Source organism: Pleurodeles waltl, chromosome 8, assembly GCF_031143425.1.
Source record: "Pleurodeles waltl isolate 20211129_DDA chromosome 8, aPleWal1.hap1.20221129, whole genome shotgun sequence".
NCBI classification, from domain to species: domain Eukaryota; kingdom Metazoa; phylum Chordata; class Amphibia; order Caudata; family Salamandridae; genus Pleurodeles; species Pleurodeles waltl.
Window position 1 is genome coordinate 45,833,342 of NC_090447.1, and position 19,577 is coordinate 45,852,918.

The window sequence follows — 19,577 nt, forward strand, 5'->3', positions numbered from 1 at the left end:
GCCTCAGGCCTGCTAATGCAGTCCACAGGTGCACTTTTTAAACCGCTGTTTTCACCTGGAAGAAAAACCTTTTGCCAGGTCTAAACCTTTGGTTTTAAATACATATAATTGATGCTCAGGTTAGGCCCTAAACAACCCATATGGCAGTGTACAGTGTTGTCTTAAATTCTTTTTTTCACTTCTGCAAGGCCTTCCTCTGCCATAGGGTACCTTTGGGCTACCTTATTACATTAAATATGTGATAATTTTCAATTGGAAGTTTGGTGTCTAATGATTTTTTTATTTAAAACCCCCTAATGGTAAAGTCAAGTTTTAAATCACAAGCCTGAAACTGCCTCTTTAAGAAAGTGGGCATTTTCTTGTCCCAACCATTTGGTTCCTCCACCATGTATACTGTGCTACATAACTAGGTGTAGCTGAAAGTTGGTCTTTTTATATTAGTCCCAGACAGTGAGACAAGGGCGAAATAGATGATGGCAGGATGGAGCACCTATGGCTTAATAAGAGGTAGGAGCTGCCAACTACCACACATGCACATCACAAAGGCTGTGCCTCAGCACACTCACTACGGGTTTCAAACTTATCTTTTGTGCCACCAGAAAAGGTTGGGCCAGGGCAGGGAGGCAGTAAATTCCAAACACCTTTGGGCTGGAACCCTGGAGAACCTTCTCCTTCTTTGATCTGGCACCAGGTATAAATATTGGACCCTCAGATCCAACTCTTTAGTATACATCTGGAGCTGTGAAAGACTCAGAAAAAGGACTGTTGTGCTTCTTTGCTGCAAGACGACTGCTACTTTGCTGCCTGACTGCCATTACTGCCTGAGTGAGAAGGATTGGACCTGAACCTTGAATTCAGGCCCCACCAGTGTGACTCCAAGGGCTAGTTGCATAACCTCCTGATCAGAGCCTTAGGGACAGGAACGGCTCCAACAACCTTGAACCCAGCACATGGACTCTGCTATGAGTATTACCCCCAAATGGTGCCAACCCAATCCTCTTAATCCTTAAAAGTGGCCCTGTAGGTGCTCTGCCAGCCCATTTGTAGTTTGTTAGGCAGAACTGGCACAGTGAGACCCATCTCCTCACAACTCCACTTCTAAGCTGTCGTTACACGAGGAATCTCTGACGCAGGACCTCACATTGCAGCTTCTCAAAACGTCTGCTGATCAATGCATCCCTGATGGAGGACTTTGCATTGTAAGACTTCGGTGACAGCCTCTTCGACAGTGATGTAGGACCTTGCATCACAAGCCTCGTGGATGCCTTCATCAGAACTGCCACATGAGGTATCTCCAACCCAAGCTTCTTCAGAACAGCTGCTGTGCAATGCATCCTTGAGGAAGGATTTAAAAATACTCCACAACAAGGATTTAAGGTACTTTGTTCAGCGAACCTAACTTGGTCCCTTTATCTGGTTTGCTTTTCATCGCTGTTGGCCTGAACTTGTGACTTTATCCCTGCCGGTACAACCATATAACCACAGTTGGCGCTTTGGTCCACTGTACAGAGTGTGTTCATGTTGAACCCATTGCAATTCCACGAGAGTTTGATTGACTTTCCACAGCAACAAATGCCAGTGTCTTGTTAACAAGAGTTGCTTTTCTGTAAATCTGTGTATGCACAATCGTTAGACCGCTCTCATTCCCACAGTGCAGAGGTGGGTGAGTCAACAAATTATCAGGGAAAGCCGAGCCAGAGCAGAGCTAAGGGCCCATCTCGACTCTAGGAGCCTGTGCACAAGATGAACTTTTAAAACACAAACACAAATCATATAGAAGTATGATAAGGTCTCTTCGCTATTCAAAAAATACATCTTTACCACGCAGAAGCGATTCATCTTAGTAAACTAGAGTGTCACTGCATCAAAAGGAATTGATTAGAAGTGATGGTTTTTACACTTGAATTTGCAAATAAACATGCCCCCTTACAGCAATGTCATCAATAAACTATGATTCAAGTGAATTGGCTCGTGGCATAGATTTTCATTATAGATTGAAGCAACATGATTGTGAGAGGAGGCCTCTTTTTGCATGGTTAGCCCCCACTTTTTGCCTGATGTTGATGTGTTCTAGAAGTTGGTATACCCAGGGCCCATGCTAACTAGGTCCCCAGGGCCAGAGCTATTTCCCTAAAACTGTTGTGATGCTTGGCACAATTGGTTACACTCTTAAATACCCCTGTAAGTCCCCAGTACCCAGGGCAAGAGATATTAAGAGTAGGCCCCTGGGGGCAGCAGCACTAATTGTGTTACTCCTAGGGGCCCTGCACTCAGATGCACCCAGCACTGCCATTGCAGGCTGAGTGTACTGGGGCAACCCTAAAGGGACAAACTCGACATGGCACACCCTCTGTGTGCCCTGTCCCCCATACACTGCATATGTTATGGGTAGGTCACCCCTCTAGTAGGCCTTCCAGCCCTAAGGCAGGGTGCACCCTACTATATGTGAGGGCATAGCTGCATGAGCAATATTCCCCCACTGTGTCCTTGCTAAACCTAGGACATAGTGAGTAAACAGAGAAGGCATTTTAATGTATGTTTTGGGCACTGGTCAAACACAAGTTTCCCAGCTACATAATGGCCACTCTGCCCCCTGGGTTTTTTGGTATCAAACATCTCTGAATACTAAATCCAAACAGATACCAGTATTGGATTTAACCCTAAATGTACCCAGGGGGCACCTTAGAGTTGCCCGCTGCAAAAGCTAACCCTAACTGGCAGAGTTGCTGGCTGGTTCCATCCAGCTGCCACTCCAGACAACCAGTATACAAAACTGGGGGAGATCCATGGCTCTCTGATTTGTACGACAATACCCTTCCTGTGTCGAGGAGCTAACACCCCCTCCCTCAAGAATGTGCAACACCAGAGGCGTGGCCAAGTGGGAAATGGAGTCGGATGCGTAGTCCGGAGCTCATGTTGCTGTGTTCCAATCTGAGGGGCAAATATCCTGTTTGGGGCACCAACCTGACCCCATGAGAGAGATCCTGGCCCCCCGAGGACCGGGGGACTCAGGGGTGCAGGCGGAGAAGGACGCATGGCGCCAGAGGGAGGCGCTGGAGGATGTCGCGGAAGGCCAGGCTGTGGCGGGCCTCAGGCCGCGATCGCCACGGCGTGCAACCAGCCACCTGTACCGAGGAAGGAAAGCATTACGGCTATGGCCTAAACGAGGCCTCCTCCCCTCACTTCTGGGTCTGGATTGGGGAGGCCCAGGAAGAAACTGGGGCACTCCGACAGTACAACAAAGGGGCGGTGAGTCCGGGAGCAGGAGGTCGGAGAGCCCACCATCTTCCATTTTCTACCTTTTGGGGTGCGAGAGACGGGCCTGAGGTGTTCCATGGGGGGAGAAGATAAACAAGAAGACAAGAACGGATGAACAAACCTCCTTTCCCCCTGGAGACAGCTTGAGACAGGCTTGTGAAAGCCCTTTGCGGGGAGCCACGAGATAGGAAGCTCCTGAGTCTGGGCATAAAAACAAAACAGAGCGTAATCCGAACTCGATGCAGCACAGGACACAGATACCTCAGCCACTTATCACAGGGCCCATAAACTAAAGTAAAGTGAACAAGCAAAGGAGGTACCCTGGCATACCGAACAGAGGAGTAACGCAACAAGCGCAAGAAAATCTCTGAATACCAGAGGGTGGAGGTGTGCTAGGGTACCGGAGGGGCATGGATGGCCGCAGATGTTCAGATGGCACGATAAAAAATGTACCGCCCTACTAACTTACTGGCTGGAAAGTTGGCGACCGGGAACAGCGGCAGTCACCACCATATGCGCTTGCGCACTGCAGTGGGAACGAAACAGATAAGCGATTGAGCAGCAGCAACTGAAAGACTGTGGAAATTGGGAATCCTGGGGTGTACACTTGCCCCCCTCACCCTCCCAGGTGAAGATGGGGAAACAAAAAACTGGTAAAGATGTGTCGGCCGGGCCCTCTCCAAGAGATGTTATGAGCGAGACAGTCAGGGGAACTGAAGCACTAACTATAAAGGACTCGAAGACAGCCTTGGAGAATCAAATTGCAACGCTTGCGGGGAGGTAGGTCTTCTATGAGACGATCACAACAAGTTGAAAGATCGAGTCAAAGCAACAGAAGAAATGATGAATGAGACGACCCTGCAGGTGAAAGCACTCATGCAGAAACTCGCACTCATGAACAATGAAATGAGGACTCCGGCCATAAAAGTGGAGAACGCCGAAAGCCGTTCCCGGCAACATAACATACGCCTGGTGGGAGTCCCCAAAAAGAAAGAGGGCTCCTAACTAGAACTTTACATAGAAACATGGCTGAGTGACTTGGTGCTGAGGGGCACACCCACTAAATTCTTCTCGGTGGGGCGGGCCCACAGGATTGCAGCAGCCCCCCAGCCGCCGGGGGCATATCCAAGACCAATAATAGTACGCTTGATGAACTTTAGGGACAGAGATGTGATCCTCCGAGAGACGCGCAAAAGGTGCCCATAGAAAACTGAAGGAAAAGAGATAAACATCTAACCAGACTACACGAATCTGGTACAGAAACAAAGGGCGGCATTTGCTGCAGTCAAAAAAGTCTTCCATCACAAGAACATAAAATACGCGTTGCTATACCGGGCGAAACTTCGGATCGAACATGAGAAGAAAACACACTTCCTGGGAACGCCTCAAGAAGCCTGGGAATGGATAGAGATGCGGGGTCTTCGCCAAGCCAATGGACTTGGAAAAGAGGGCACCAAGACCTGGACGACTGGTGAAAAGAAACGCAAAGAGGCAAGAGCCTGAATGGGAGCGGCCGCCGCGCCGTCACAGGAACAGATCAAGGCTGCACAAATGAAGGCCGTCAGGGACCTTAGGGGGACAACCGAGATCCGACTGAGAGACAGATGGAGAGGATTAGCGGTGGACGCTGGAGGAACTGGAACAGAGCAATCGGGGTCGGGAACAGAATCGGAGATGGATCCGCCGCCTCAGGTGACCCCAATGACATCGGACCTGCTGGGCTGACAGATACTTTTTCAAACACTAATCAGCACATCTTATGACCATGACCCAGCGAGAACGGACAAAGGAGACGCCGGGAGGGGCATTGGGGAGACCTTCGGGAACCCTGTGTCGGGTCCTGTCTTTCTCCTCATACACTCCTCAGAAATGGGAGGGCAGAAAATGAACAATGGAAAGCAACAGACAAACTATAATGGCAAGGATCCATGCCTCGGAAAGACACACAATGGGGAACGAGGGTCTCCAATCAGGGGTTCGCGTAAACACATACCATGAATTGAAGAGGTGGTTAATTCTACAATCACAGCACAGTAAGGTAGGGATGGGTGTAGTTGGGGGGAAAGGCTTACAGATCACTTCACACTGAGGGGGGAACACAAACTTGCAGTAGGTACAAAGAATATGGGGAATACACAAGAGGACAATCCCATAAATAAAAACAGACCACCCTCGATAACATCATTACCATGAGTATCCATCCTCACATAGAATGTAAATGGACAAGAAATAAACATAAACTGAGCCTTATACATAAAGCCATATCTAGATACAAATCAGACATAATATTTATGCAAGAAACTCTTCTTGTAGATACACAACATAAAGCTATGGAGAGGGGTAAATACAAACTAATGGGACACACGCAGTTTACATCCGGATCCAGAGGGGCCATGATACTTATTAGAAAAGGCATCCCATTCCACACGAAAGTGGGCAGACCCACACGGCTGTTACATAGTAATACTAGGGACATATAAAAATATGCATATACTGCTAGTTAATGTATACCTACCCCCGGGTCTGCAAGGAGGGATACTCCATACACTTGGTACAATACTTACAACCTCTCCACCAGCATCAATCCTAATGGGAGGTGATTTAAATATGGTGATGAATCCGGAGCTGGACTGAGCTAGTAAATCGAGGACAGGATGTCCCAATAGGGGGAAGCTGGAGGGCTTTACAAAGGCAATGGGCTTATGTGATGCGTGGAGATTTCTCCATGAGCAGGAAAAGGGATATTCATATTATTCAGCTGTCCATGACACACACTCTTGATTGGGCTATTTTTTACTATGGCAGACATGCTGCCAAGAATTAAAATGATAGAATATCGGGCTAGGGGAATTAGTGACCATGCCCCACTATAGATGACGGTGTCTCTGGAGTCCCGACTGCCAGGAAAAGAATGGCGGATGCAAACATGGCGATTACAAAACGCGAAGGTGGTTGAAGACCTAGAGCAAGTCACTCAGCACTACTTCACTGAGAACGAGGGATCAGTACGAAGCCAGGTGGTCCTATCGGAGGCCTATAAAGCCACTATTAGAGGGGAGATAATAGCGGGAGAAGTAGGAGAAAGACAGCAAGGAGAGAAAAGACTGGTAACGCTAGAAACCAAACTTATAGCACTGGAACGGCGATACACAACACAACTGACACAAGACATTAAAAAACAGATGAAACAAAAAAGAGAGGAATATAATATAGTCCCCCGAGACAAAGTACGTCAACAATACCTAAAACAAAGCAAACTGTTATATGAGGCTGGAAATAAAGCAGGTAAACTGTTGGCATGGTTGGGAAAGAAGGAACTAAGTAATTACCTCATCAGGGAAATCTGGACAGCAAAAGAGGAGCTAATTAGGGATCCCAAGGAAATAATGGAAGAAATGGCAGCCCAGATGGAGGATTTTTATAAATCCCACATGACGATCCCAGAGGCAGAAATAGATAGCTTTTTAATCGATTGCCCCATGAGATGTCTATCCCCGCAACAAACAGCGGATCTTGAGGAGGAGATCACCGAGGAAGAAAAGTTGGCAGCACTAGGTCAACTACAGAAAAGGAAATCGCCAGGGCCTAATGGATTCCCCGTTGAGTTCTTTCAGAAGCTCGGGAAGGGGCAGATACTACTCCGGCATTACACCAAGCTGTTGAAATCGGGGAACTTCCACACGATATGAGAACAGCGACTAATATTCTCCTACCTAAACCAAACAAACCTAGAGACCGGGGGGATTCCTATCGCCCAATTTCATTATTAAATGTCGATGCCAAAATACTGGCAATGACGTTGGCAATCAGACTGAGCGAGTTGATGGTGACCCTGAGCCATCCGGATCAAATGAGGTTTATACCAGGCCGCTCCACAGCCCTGAATCTCCGAAGACGCCATAATAATTTGGCCCTAATAACACATTTGACTAAAGGAAGAGCAATCCTCTCCCTAGATGCCAATAAGGCATTTGACTCAGTAGAATGGAGAAATATGTTCAGCATGCTGGCCAAAATGCAGTTTGGTCCCAGATTTCGGAAGTGCGTTGAGCTACTATACAAAAGACCAACAGCAAAAATGAGGGTAAACGGATACACGTCGCAGGAATTTGACCTTTACAAGGGGACTAGGCAGGGATGTCCTCTGTCGCCAATGCTCTTTGCATTGGCGATCGAGGGACTAGCTAACTGGATAAGAATAGACCCACTGATAGAGGATGGCCCACCAATAGTGATGAGGAAGATCGGATCTCGCTATATGCGGACGACATACTATTATATCTGACTCGGACACCATCTTCAATGGGCCGTCTGGGAGATATTTTCCAGGCTTTTAGGGAGGTATCAGGATTCAGAATAAATTGGGGCAAGTCTCTAATGTTTCCAGTGGGGACATGGGAGATAGAACAGGCAACAACGTTGCCAGTTAGAGTGAAACTGGAGAAGTTTAGATACCTAGGCATCTGGATATCAAGTAAACCCCACCTTCACTACAATATCAATCTACAATCCCTATTTCAGAGATTTGAAATGGAGACTAAGCATTGGCAAACCCTACCAATTTCATTGATGGGTAGGGCATCACTTTTTAATATGGTAGCACTACCTTGCTTCCTATATATTTTATACAACTCCCTATAATCAATTTCAGAAACATTGTTTCGCCAGATCACCTACTATGCGCATTACTGTGGTCAGGGGGCAGCCCAGAATCAAACTACGCACCCTACAAAGATCAAAATATGAGGGGGGCATTGCCCTGCCAAATATCCAGAAGTATTATGAGGCGGTACAACTCAGCATAATAAACCATTGGGCCTTTGCTCCACAAGATGACCCAGCATTTAGAGGGGACAGGGAAATGATGCATAAGAACAGTTACCTACACTGGTAATATGGGGGTAGACTGAACCCTACATTCAGCCCCGCAAGAAAAACAAATATACAAACTTGGAAACAACTTACCAAGGAGAAGGGATGGGTCACACGCTTGACCCCCCAAAACTCCTCTGTGGGAAGGAACCAGGCTACCCATGATAAATACCTTAATGGGCTATAAAGGTTGGGACAATATTGGGATAACGTATTTAGCTTACAAGTGGGACGCAAATGGGGTGGCACCCTATTCGCACCTCAAAAATGAATACCAAATTTCAGACACACAATGGTTACAATATGCCCGCCTACAGGCGGCCCTGAATTGCAGCATCCCCTTAGAAGAAGAAACACAGGAAAATGCCCCATTAGAACTGAGACTTTTAGAGGGGAAGATACAAAAGAAGCTACTATCACAAATTTACGGTACAATCATGAGACACACACAACCCTCACTATCTAATCTATGGGAACGATGGAAAAGAGACTTTAAGGAACAGGAAGACTAGGCGAAGGCATTGATTTTTCCAGCCGAAGTGGCTATTCCAGTATACCTCAAATTAATACAAATTAAAATACTACATAGGGTATATTATACAAGGTCTCTTCTCTTTAAGATAGGGAGGGCAGGAAATGACAAATGTCTACGGGGATGCAGGAGGGAGGGAAATTTTTACCACCGGTTATGGACATGCCCCCAGGTCGCCAGATTCTGGGAGAAAGTGGGGGGGGGACCCTGGAACGTGTAACAGAGACTAGCATCGAAATGACCCCGGAGTCAATGATACTGGGGGTATGGGGCCGCACTGAGCACACAAGATATCAAAAACTACTGATTAATTTAGGCTGCATGATTGCAAAAAGGGACATAGCCAGGAGATGGGGATCTGGGACAGCACCAAGCCATGATGAATGGTGGGAGGGTATGGATAGATGCTGAATACTGGAAAAAGAAATATACAGAGACAGAGGCAATGGAAAAAAATGAGAAGATATGGGGGAACTGGGAGATGGGACAGACCAAAGTGACCGGAGGAACAACTGCAACATTGGAACTAGTGATGGAAGGTGAAAAGAGAGTCAGGACAACCCCACTGAGACAAAAGGAGGCTCGGAAGAAATGAAAAGGGCAGGACAGTTATGCATTCCCAATACAACACAGGTCAGAGAAGAGGAAATATAATGCTGAGAAATGTCCTGACGGGAGGGGGGGCAGGGGAAGTTATACAGTGAATAGTGTAGCCACCCAAGATTAAGTGTCCCATTGGACACTACCAGGTTCCCCCTAAAACGCCCACTAAATTCAGTATTTAGGGAGCTCCCCTAGACCAAGAGCTAAGATTAAAAAAGGACTCCAATAAGAAAAGAAGACCAGCACCAAAGACCCCGCCAGGACGAGAACCGAGGACCTGCTGCACCAGAAGAGGCCCCAAAACCCCTGCTTAATGCTCCAGAGTCCCGACAATCGTGACTGCGGAAGGTCTGATCAATGATCCAACCCCAAGAAACCCAAGGGACCTCCAGGATTCAAGGATCACCCGAGATCTCCCACCTAAGTGGAGGCACCACTCAAGAAAAACAAGAAAACCACAAAGAACCAAGAAACCAGTGAAGGCCACTTCATTGAATTGCCAATATCTCCGCGTCCAGAAGCCACAGCCGGACCTGATGACACACCGATGACCACCCAGATGTACCCCACAACTGTACCAAGTTTGGTGGCACTCTGACCCCTAGTGGCCGAGATAGAGCAATATCCTCGGTCCTAGTCAGCTGACATCGTACCAGGAGAAAACCAGCTCCTCCTGAGCTGAAAAAAGATCAGGAGGAAGCCCCCATCAAGGGACTTCAGGAATACCCCGGACCTCCGACCAGAGTGCCCCCATTGTCCTGTAAGCCGCCTTCAACGAGACTCACCTCCAGCGGACTTTGTTGCGCACAGCATCCAAGACCTCCAAAACGCCCTGCACCTGGCCGCCCTGGGCCTTGCATCATGGGATCTGCTGTGTGCCCCGGGTCCTCAATCCATTGTGACCTTTGCAGCCCAAGGGGACCCCATGCACCACTTTGAATTTGCAATCCAGCTCCCTTTTCCAAGTGGCCCAGTCAGGTGGCCCTGTGCCTGTGCCAAGAACCTTTCCAACGCTGCTTCCGCCGGAACTGGGAGCTGCCCAAGGCTCTCCAGCTGGCACAAGGTGCCCATCGACTACTGTGACCCCCCTGCAAAAGGAAAGACTAGTAACCCAACTGTGCGATTTTTTATGCATTTTTAAAAGTGACTGTCTATTGATTCCTATGGTGCGTGATTACGCACAGAAAGACTAACTTTTCTAAAACTTTAAAAAGTCATAATAAGAAAAGTACTTAACATATTAAAAGGATTTTGGTCTTAAAAATGATATAAAAGTCTGAAGTATTTTTATAAATTCTGGTCTTGAGTTATTCATTGAGTGTGTATGGTGCATGATTGGATTTGACAGTACAACAAATACTTAGCATGTCTCCTGGATTAGCATAACTGCTCGACCAGCTACCTTAAAAATTAGAGCACTAGGTGGTCTGATTTTTACCCCTGAAAACTAACATGTGGTTGCCCGGACCCTCTGCATAGTGTACTTGGTTTTGTACACTGCATAGAGGGCCAGCTTCCAACAATGATAGCCTATTAAAATCAAACACAAGAGGATGTGGTACCCTTCCTGAAAACAGCTATTTGAAGTTCTCTAATGTGATAATGAGGAAAATATTGCCTCAGATAAGTAAAACGAATTGCCTAGGATGACACAATGTGGTGAAGCTGGGGTTACCCTCAGGGCTTCTGTTTCCGTATTATGCACGTCAGCCGTTAGTGTGGTATCTCTGTCTCTCACCTTTTTATATTAAAGGTTAATGGTTTCTGTTAAATTCTTGGCATGTGAGGTTAGATCATGGGTGGACACTTGAAAATGCAGCTCACTTTGGCCTTTCTGGCTCAAGCCTGCCACAAGCTTCCAGTGGCTTGCCCACCTCTTATATAGTGTGCAGATTACTATCTCACAGCTAACACATGTCACTTCATATAGCACCTGGACAATTTCCCACATGCGAGAGGGCTTGTGAGTGTAACAACTACCATCACCTCAACATTGCCATCTGCAGAACTGATTTGCTCCATTCGTAGAGGAACAAACAGAGAAGGAGCAGGTGAACCAGAGAGGTCGTAGTGACCCATACCTGTGGTCAGCTGGCACCACATGTTGTGGCAATAGATGAACTCTAGGAAAACATCTGGATCTCACAGGATAAGGTGTGTTTAGTGGGTGTTTGATGAATATCCCACCCCCTTATTACATATGTATTATGTGCTATGGCAGTCGTAATAGGGTGGACAGGAGAACTGTCATGTTTGTGATGGAGTGACCTACTCTGAGGCCCTGAGCCTGTTTTCCTGCCCCTACTTGGTTATTGATTTCCTAGTTGCCCAGCTTCTAGGGCGGGTTATTCTTGAGGGCTCCATAGGATTCACTCCTGTTCCATCCTCATAGTCTCATAGCTTTCCTGTTTTCTGCAAAGGCATTAAAGGAACTGCAACAAATTAATATATAATTCTTACAGCTATAAGCACCTTTTGCTCCGAAGGCTGCCTTAATGACACTTGAGGCAACAAATGCAAAAACAAGAAGTGATTGACGGAATGCTGAACAATGTCAAACATTCACCCCCAGTACAGAGATCTCATTCACCCCCAGTACAGAGATCTGGGCCTAAATCCATCGTTATTTTGCTGCCCATGCCATTCCAGTTTGGACCCAGCCATATGCAAATCAGTCTTGACCCTGTTCCTCATGGAAACAGTCCAGCCCGAACTGCCAGGCCAGGTTCTCCCTGGACAGGAAACAAGCATCCCAGGATCCCAGGATACTTGTTTTCAGTCCAGGGAAGACCCTCCAAATCTTACGCTAGTACAGGTACTCACAAATTCAGAGATGTAGAAATAGCCACTGGTTATAAACTTTATATCTTGTGCCCATTTCATAACTACATACGTTTCTGTGACACCCATTTTACACTCTGCCTGTTTTTCTGTAAGAATTGGCCTATAATAGGACTTCAATGAAAAGCCATTGTACGGTCCAGCTCGGTTGTTTGCTCTGGGTACCTGGGGTTGCGGAAAGTGAGTCTGGCTACTCCTAGGTGGAACCACCCAAAAGCAGGGAGACAGCCGGGGGGCGTGGTACCTGTCGCTATACCACCCAGAGACACTATGTAGTGTGCAGTATTAAGCACCATTGTGTGGGTTTGACATTTGCTGAGTCTTTGATTGATGGTTGAGTTCTGAGCTTGGCGCGCCCACACTGCCTCCCTGAGAATCCTGTGACTGCTCACCACTGCCACAACCCAGAGTTAAGTGCAGAAAGGTTTGTACTTGGCCAAGTTTGCAGACTCATATTAAGATGGAGGGCGGGGCCTCTGAGGCACACAAGCACTGCTCCCACGGCTGAAGCCCAGCAGCCACGTTTGCCTCGTGGTCTCGTCTTTCTTTGGGCAATGTTTACATGGTTAAAACTTCTGACTCCTTTACTTGTGCCCACTAGTCGACCTCTGACTCACAAATGACCGGAGTGCATTGATGGAGCGTCTTCCACCCTCTGGTTTGGTATCGCGCTGGCGCTATGGTTAGCTGTGGTCCTCTCGGCGCTTTGGCCCCACCGGGTCTGTGTGCGGGGCACCACGCTGGTTGTATGATCGTCACCGGAGCTCTGCAGCTCGAGCACGCTGGGTGGTGCCTCCAGGGTCCTCCGGGCACACACTGGCACGGTTCTTGTGGCGCATGCCTGGGTGGCGGTCACGCACCAGCATCCCATATTGCGCAAAGGATGGACTGACTGGCGCGTCACTGCTGATGGTTATTTCTCTCCCGCTCTCGGGGGTCCTTCTTCCGAAAACTCAGTAAACATTACTAATTGCAGCCGCAGGAGTGTATTTGAAGCTCTCCCAGTTTCCCTAGGCCTGGGGGGGTTCTGTTGGTTCAGAGTCCGAGGCCCGGGGCAGATAAAGATGGGGACAGAGAAGCTTCACGGGAGGATGGACCCCCCACACAGGGGTCTCACAAGGGGTTGTCTGTCTCTGTCGCGCGCACGGTCGCAGGGCCCAGGAGACGGGAGCGCGCGCTCCGGCCCCTCCCGGCGATGGCAGAGTTTCTCTGGCAGAGCCCCTGACAGCCTTGTAATTCTGTTATGAATGTAATAATGCCGCGGGCAGGCGGATAATCCGATCCCAGCGCCTCCTCCGCCTGGCACCTGTGAAGCCCGGTAATACTGCAGCAATCTTCTTTCCCAGCCAAAACCAATTTCCGTCAAAGTCACCTCAAGCGCTGTGACAACAGCCTCCAGAGCCAGCACAGGTTAGAAAAAAACATGTTTTTCGGAAAGACAAGATAACCACTGGCTTGGGCGCGCACTTTTGTACCGACAATGTTTTAACATGAAGCACTTTAGGTGTACAGCGAATGAAAAGCTGTGTTGCAATATTGCACATCTTTCCTAAGATTGCAAGACCCCTCCGTGCGACGTGAGATGTGTGGAAAGACGGGCTTCCATTTTTCCTACAGGGACAGAGCCTCCTCCCAGCCTTACTAGCTTGTGTTGCTGGTGTTGGGTCACCTCCAGTGCTTAATTTGTGCTTATTGTTTCCGGTGCTGAGCACCGGCCCTTATTTCTGAGGGCCGGGGCTTAGTTTTCTGTCTCAAGCATTTACTGCGAGCAAAAGACATGTGGGGAAGACGGAGAAAGAGAAAAACGAAAAAAGCGTCAGAAAGGGGAAAAGCAGGAAGCTGCAAGAGTGAGCTGAAGGGGCAAGGGGTGGCTGTAAATGGATTGAAGAGGCCCGAGGGGGCTTCAGGTTTACGCTGCCTCAGTATTGTGTGCTTGCAATTTTAATTGCAACAGCCCCTTGTTTAAGAGGGGAGCGCACCAGCACCTTTTTATTTACAAATTAGGCACTGCTCACCTCTACTCCCTCCTGTTGCACTTGGCCCCCTCTTCAGCGTCACCCCAATGTTTTGCTTTCACCCCTCCCGATTTGCTGAATTTCTTGTTTTTTTGCTTTAAGACCCTGTGCACCTTACCTCTGCTAACCAGTGCTAAATTGCTTGTGCTCTCTCCTTCAAACGTGGTTAACCTGGCTTACATCTGAATGGGGTATTTCATTTGCTTGTAAGTCCCTAAGAAAGTGGTACTACTTGTACCCAGGGTCTGTATGTTAAATCAGTGCTTAATTTGTAAATAAAAACGTGCAGGTGCCCAAAGCCCTCATCTTAAACACGCGGCTGCTGCGTTTAAATGTGTGAGCACCCAATACTGAAGCAGAGTAATCCTGAATCCATCTCGGGCCTCTTCATTCTATTTACAGCCACTCCCTCCCCCTTCAGCTCACTCTAGCAGCTTTCTGCTTTCTACTTTTGTGACCCTTTTTCGTTTTTCTCTTCCTTTGTCTTTCCCGTAAGTGTCTTTTACTCGCAGAAAATGCTTGAATGCAGAAGACTGAGCACCGGCCCTCAAAAATAAGTGCCGGTGCTCAGCATCGGAAACAACAAGCACAAATTAAGCACTGTGTTAAATGCTACTAGCAGGCCTGCATCAATGATTGCGCCACCCTCCTAAGTAGCCTTTTAAACATTTGAACCTGGTCTTCTGTGACCCTTTTTGCTTAGCGCTTGCTTTTCACAAAACCTTTAAAATCCTATGCTTTTTATTCTACTATTTGGATTTTTGTTGTTTTGGTGTCAGTTTATTTATCACATTTTACTTTGGAGAAGTGGAGAAGTGTGGCACAATGGTTAGAGTGGCAGATCCTGATGCAGAGATCTGGCCTGGGACCAGGGATCAATTCCCACCTTGGTGGGTCTTGGGCTCAATTCCCTTGGACCAGATAATTCTCGCCTTGGTACCTCATCTAATTCATGGGTCACACTCTGTAACTCTGGGCAATAGCTTGCTTAATCTCCACAACAGCTCTCACAGCACTTGGATGCCTGGCTTCACCCTGGGCCTGTCCAGGAGTGGGCGCCTCACCGGGAAAAGCCAGGAGGGGTTCCACAGCGGTATGCGTACAGCACCTTGAGACCCTCACAGGTGAGAAGTGCAAAGTTTACAGCTTACTTTATTTATCTATTTTGGTGTGGTATTTTCCTTTTGCCATGTTTTAACTCTTTTACTGTTTGAACTGCTGGGTAAATACTGTCCCTTAAGGTTTTATTGATTGCTTTATTACCTTGTAATAGTTTTATGGACTGGTCTTTTGGTTACATAATGTTTAATTACTTTGGAAGGATTTTATGGATTGTCTTACTTTTCTTTTATGCAATGATTTCAAGTAACTACGCTAATAAATAAAGGTCACTTCACTACATTGGTGTTCAGTTATGGAATTAGGACTTGTGTTTGTGCAGTGGCATACAGTCATTTGGCATAACAATAAAATCACAGATAAAATCTTTTGATACCATTTCAAATTTCTTTAAAATTCTCCTTGTTTGTCTCTTTTCCCTTCTCCAAATTCAGTCCCATTCTACCTGCTGTCTGTGCCTGTGGCTACACCTGCAAAGATGGAGTTTGAGCTTTAAACCTAGATAACTACACCATAATTGAGCTCAAGGAGTTCTGCAAGGAGAAGGGACTCCATGTTATGTTATGCAGATCTGTAGAGTTCACTATCACTTAGGAGACTATCTTGTAGTTGAGCAGGTGTGAGTATAGCCAAACCTAGGGCCTAGTGCGACTACTCGAAAAGTCAGGTGTTCAGCTTCTTTTAGAATTCAAGAAGTGACTAACAACATGTTGTTCCATGCTGTAGAAGTGATGTAGGAGAAAGCTTGACCTCTGGATCTGGTCTTTAAATGTGATAAATGTGTGGAAGTAGGAGTCCGGACAATGCAGATGTTTCTGGAACGCAGATGAGATTGCTGAGGTGTGCTGTCCTGGTGGTGTTTACTGCCTTGAAAGTGTGGGTCAGGAGTTTCAATTGTGCTTGTTTGTGCATGGGGAGTCAGTGAAGCGCATTCAGGTGTGGTGTGATGTGAGTAGGGCATGGGAGGTTGAGAGTGTTTCTGGCTGCCAGGTTCTGAATGCTCTGCAGTCTTCTGATGAATTTGTTGTTGTTCTCGGCATAGAGGTTGTTCCTGTAGTCCAGCTAGGTTGTAACAAGGGCGTGTGTGACAGTTTTCAAGGTGCTGATTACAATCCATTTGAAAATCCTCAGCATTCTATGGGTATGGAAGCATCAGCCGTTGACAACGTTGTCTTGGGTGTCATATCAAGACTGCTGTCGGTGACAATCCCAAGGTTCTTGTCATGGATCGTGTTGGAAGGTTGTCGGTCATGGCTCAGTTAGCCATCAGGTCGAGTGCCACAGTGAAGTGCTCTCGCTGTAGATCATGATTTCAGTCTTGTAGGTTGTCAGCTATAGACAGTTGGTCCACATTCAGTAGATGATTTAAGTCATGCAGGCATTGAACTTGATCCAGGTATTGGGCATCTTTTCTGTGAGGAGAGAATGTGTTGCTTGTTGTTAAGCTAGATGAGGGTGTTGATGTCATGAGAGAAGATGATGCTGGCTCAGGGGATCATGTATGCATGTATGTGTGGAAGAGAGTCAGGTTCATGGAGGATCCCTTCAGAACCCTACAGAAGAGGTTGCTGGTGTCCAGGATGTATGGTGACAGGCAGACTGACTGGGTCCTCCCAGTCAGGAAGCAGCAGACCCATTGGAGTGTGTGTCCTTAGATTCCGATGTTCAGTAGGTGTTCGATGAGGATGGTGCGAGAGACCATGTCAAATGCTGCGGAGAGACCCAGGAGGATGAGGGCCGCTATGTCTCCTCTGTCACGGACATGCAGGTGGTGATTAGGGCAGTTTCCAATTGAGTGGTGTTGCAGAGTTGGTGAGGCATCTGTGTAGGAAAGTACCATCTTGCCTGGCATGTTACCCCCAATTTCACTGTATGTATGTTTGATTTTGCCTATGTGTCACTTGGATCCTGCTAGGCAGGACCCCAGTGCTCATAATGTATGTGTTCCCTGTGTGGTGCCTAACTGTATCACTGAGGCTCTGCTAACCAGAACCTGAGTGTTTATGCTCTCTCTGCTTTTTAAAATTGTCACTGCAGGCTAGTGACTAATTTGACCAATTCTCGTTGGCACACTGGAACACCCTTATAATTCCCTTGTATATGGTACCTAGGTACCCAGGGTATTGGGGTTCCAGGAGATCCCTATGGGCTGCAGCATTTCTTTTGCCACCCATAGGGAGCTCAGACAATTCTTACACAGGACTGCCACTGGAGCCTGAGTGAAATAACGTCCACGTTATTTCACAGCCATTTTCCACTGCACATAAGTAACTTATAAGTCACCTATATGTCTAACACTCACTTGGTGAAGGTTTGGTGCCAAGTTACTTAGTGTGTGGGCACCCTGGCACTAGCCAAGGTGCCCCCACATTGTTCAGGGCAAATTCTCCGGACTTTGTGAGTGCGGGACACCATTACATGCGTACACTACATATAGGTACCTACCTATATGTAGCGTCACAATGGTAACTCCGAACATGGCCATGTAACATGTCTATACCATTCTGGTATTGGGGGGACAATTCCATGCTTCCCTGGGTCTCAAGCACAGAATCCGGGTACTGCCAAACTTGCTTTCCGGGGTCTCCACTGCAGCTACTGCTGCTGCCAACCCCTCAGACAGGTTTCTGCCCCCCTGGGGCCTGGGCAGCCTGGTCCCAGGAAGGCAGAACAAAGGATTTCCTCTGAGAAAGGATGTCACACCCTCTCCCTTTGGAAATAGGTGTGAAGGGCTGGGGAAGAGTAGCCTCCCCCAGCCTCTGGAAATGCTTTAATGGGCACCGATGGTGCCCTCTCTGCATAAGCCAGTCTACACCGGTTCAGGGATCCCCCAGCCCTGCTCTGGCGTGAAACTGGAAAAAGGAAAGGGGAGTGACCACTCCCCTGACCAGCACCTCCCAGGGGAGGTGCCCAGAGCTCCTCCAGTGTGTCCCAGACCTCTGCAATCTTGGATACAGAGGTGTTGGGGCACAATGGACAGCTCTGAGTGGCCAGTGCCAGCAGGTGACGTCAGAGACCCTCTCTGATAGGCGCTTACCTTTCTCAGTAGCCAATCCTCCTTTTTGGGCTATTTAGGGTCTCTCCTCTGGGCTATTCCTCAGATAAATAATGCAAGAGCTCACCAGAGTTCCTCTGCACTTCCCTCTTCGACTTCTGCCAAGGATCGACCGCTGACTGCTCCAGGACGCCTGCAAAACCGCAACAAAGTAGCAAGACGACTACCAGCAACATTGTAGCGCCTCATCCTGACAACTTTCTCAACTGTATCCTGGTGGTGCATGCTCTGAGGGCTGTCTGCCTTCACCCTGCACTGGAAGCCAAGAAGAAATATCCTGTGGGTCAACGGAATCTTCCCCCTACCAACACAGGCACCAAACTTCTGCATCACCGGTCCTCTGGGTCCCCTCTCATCCTGATGAGCGTGGTCCCTGGAACACAGGAGCTGGGTCCAAGTGTCTCACACAGTCCAGTGGCCCTTCTGTCCAAATTTGGTGGAGGTCAGTCCTTGCCTCCCCACGCCAGACAGTAATCCTGTGCACTGCGTGATCTGCAGCTGCTCCGGCTTCTGTGCACTTTTCCAAGGATTTCTTTGTGCACCACCTAGCCTGGGTCCCCAGCACTCCGTACTGCATTGCCCAACTTGCTGAGTTGGACTCCGACGTCGTGGGACCCTCCTTTGTGACTCTGAGTTCACCGCTGTCCTCAGATCTTCTAAGTGCCTATTCTGGTACTTCTGTGGGTGCTGCCTGCTTCTGTGGGGGCTCTCTGAGTTGCTGAGCGCCCCCTCTGTCTCCTCCTCCAAGGGGTGACATCCTGGTCCTTCCTGGTCCCCAGCAGCACCCAAAATCCTCAACCGCAACTCTTGCAGCTAGCAAGGCTTGTTTGTGGTCTTTCTGCGTGGAAATAACTCTGAATCCTCCAGCACGCCATGGGACAACTTCTGACCAAAGGAGAAGATCCTGGCACCTTCTGTTGTTGCAGAATCTTTGGCTTCTTCCACCCAGAGGCAACCCTTTTGCACCTTCATCCGGGGTTTAGTGGGCTCCTGCCCCCCCTGGTCACTTACATGACTCTTGGACTTGGTCCCCTTCCTTTACAGGTCCTCAGGTCCAGGAATCGGTCTTCAGTGTTTTGGTGGCAGTTGTTGTTCTTGCAGAATCCCCTTTCTGATGGATACAACTACCTGTGGATTCCTCACCTTATGAATTCGATCCTTGCGCCAGCATCCAACGGAAAGTCTTCTTCCTAGCTGTCTACGTCGACGAGGACGTCATAATGGCACGGCTCCGCGTGACTCCGTCTGACGTCAACGTGCCAATAAGAGGTCCCCGTCGGCG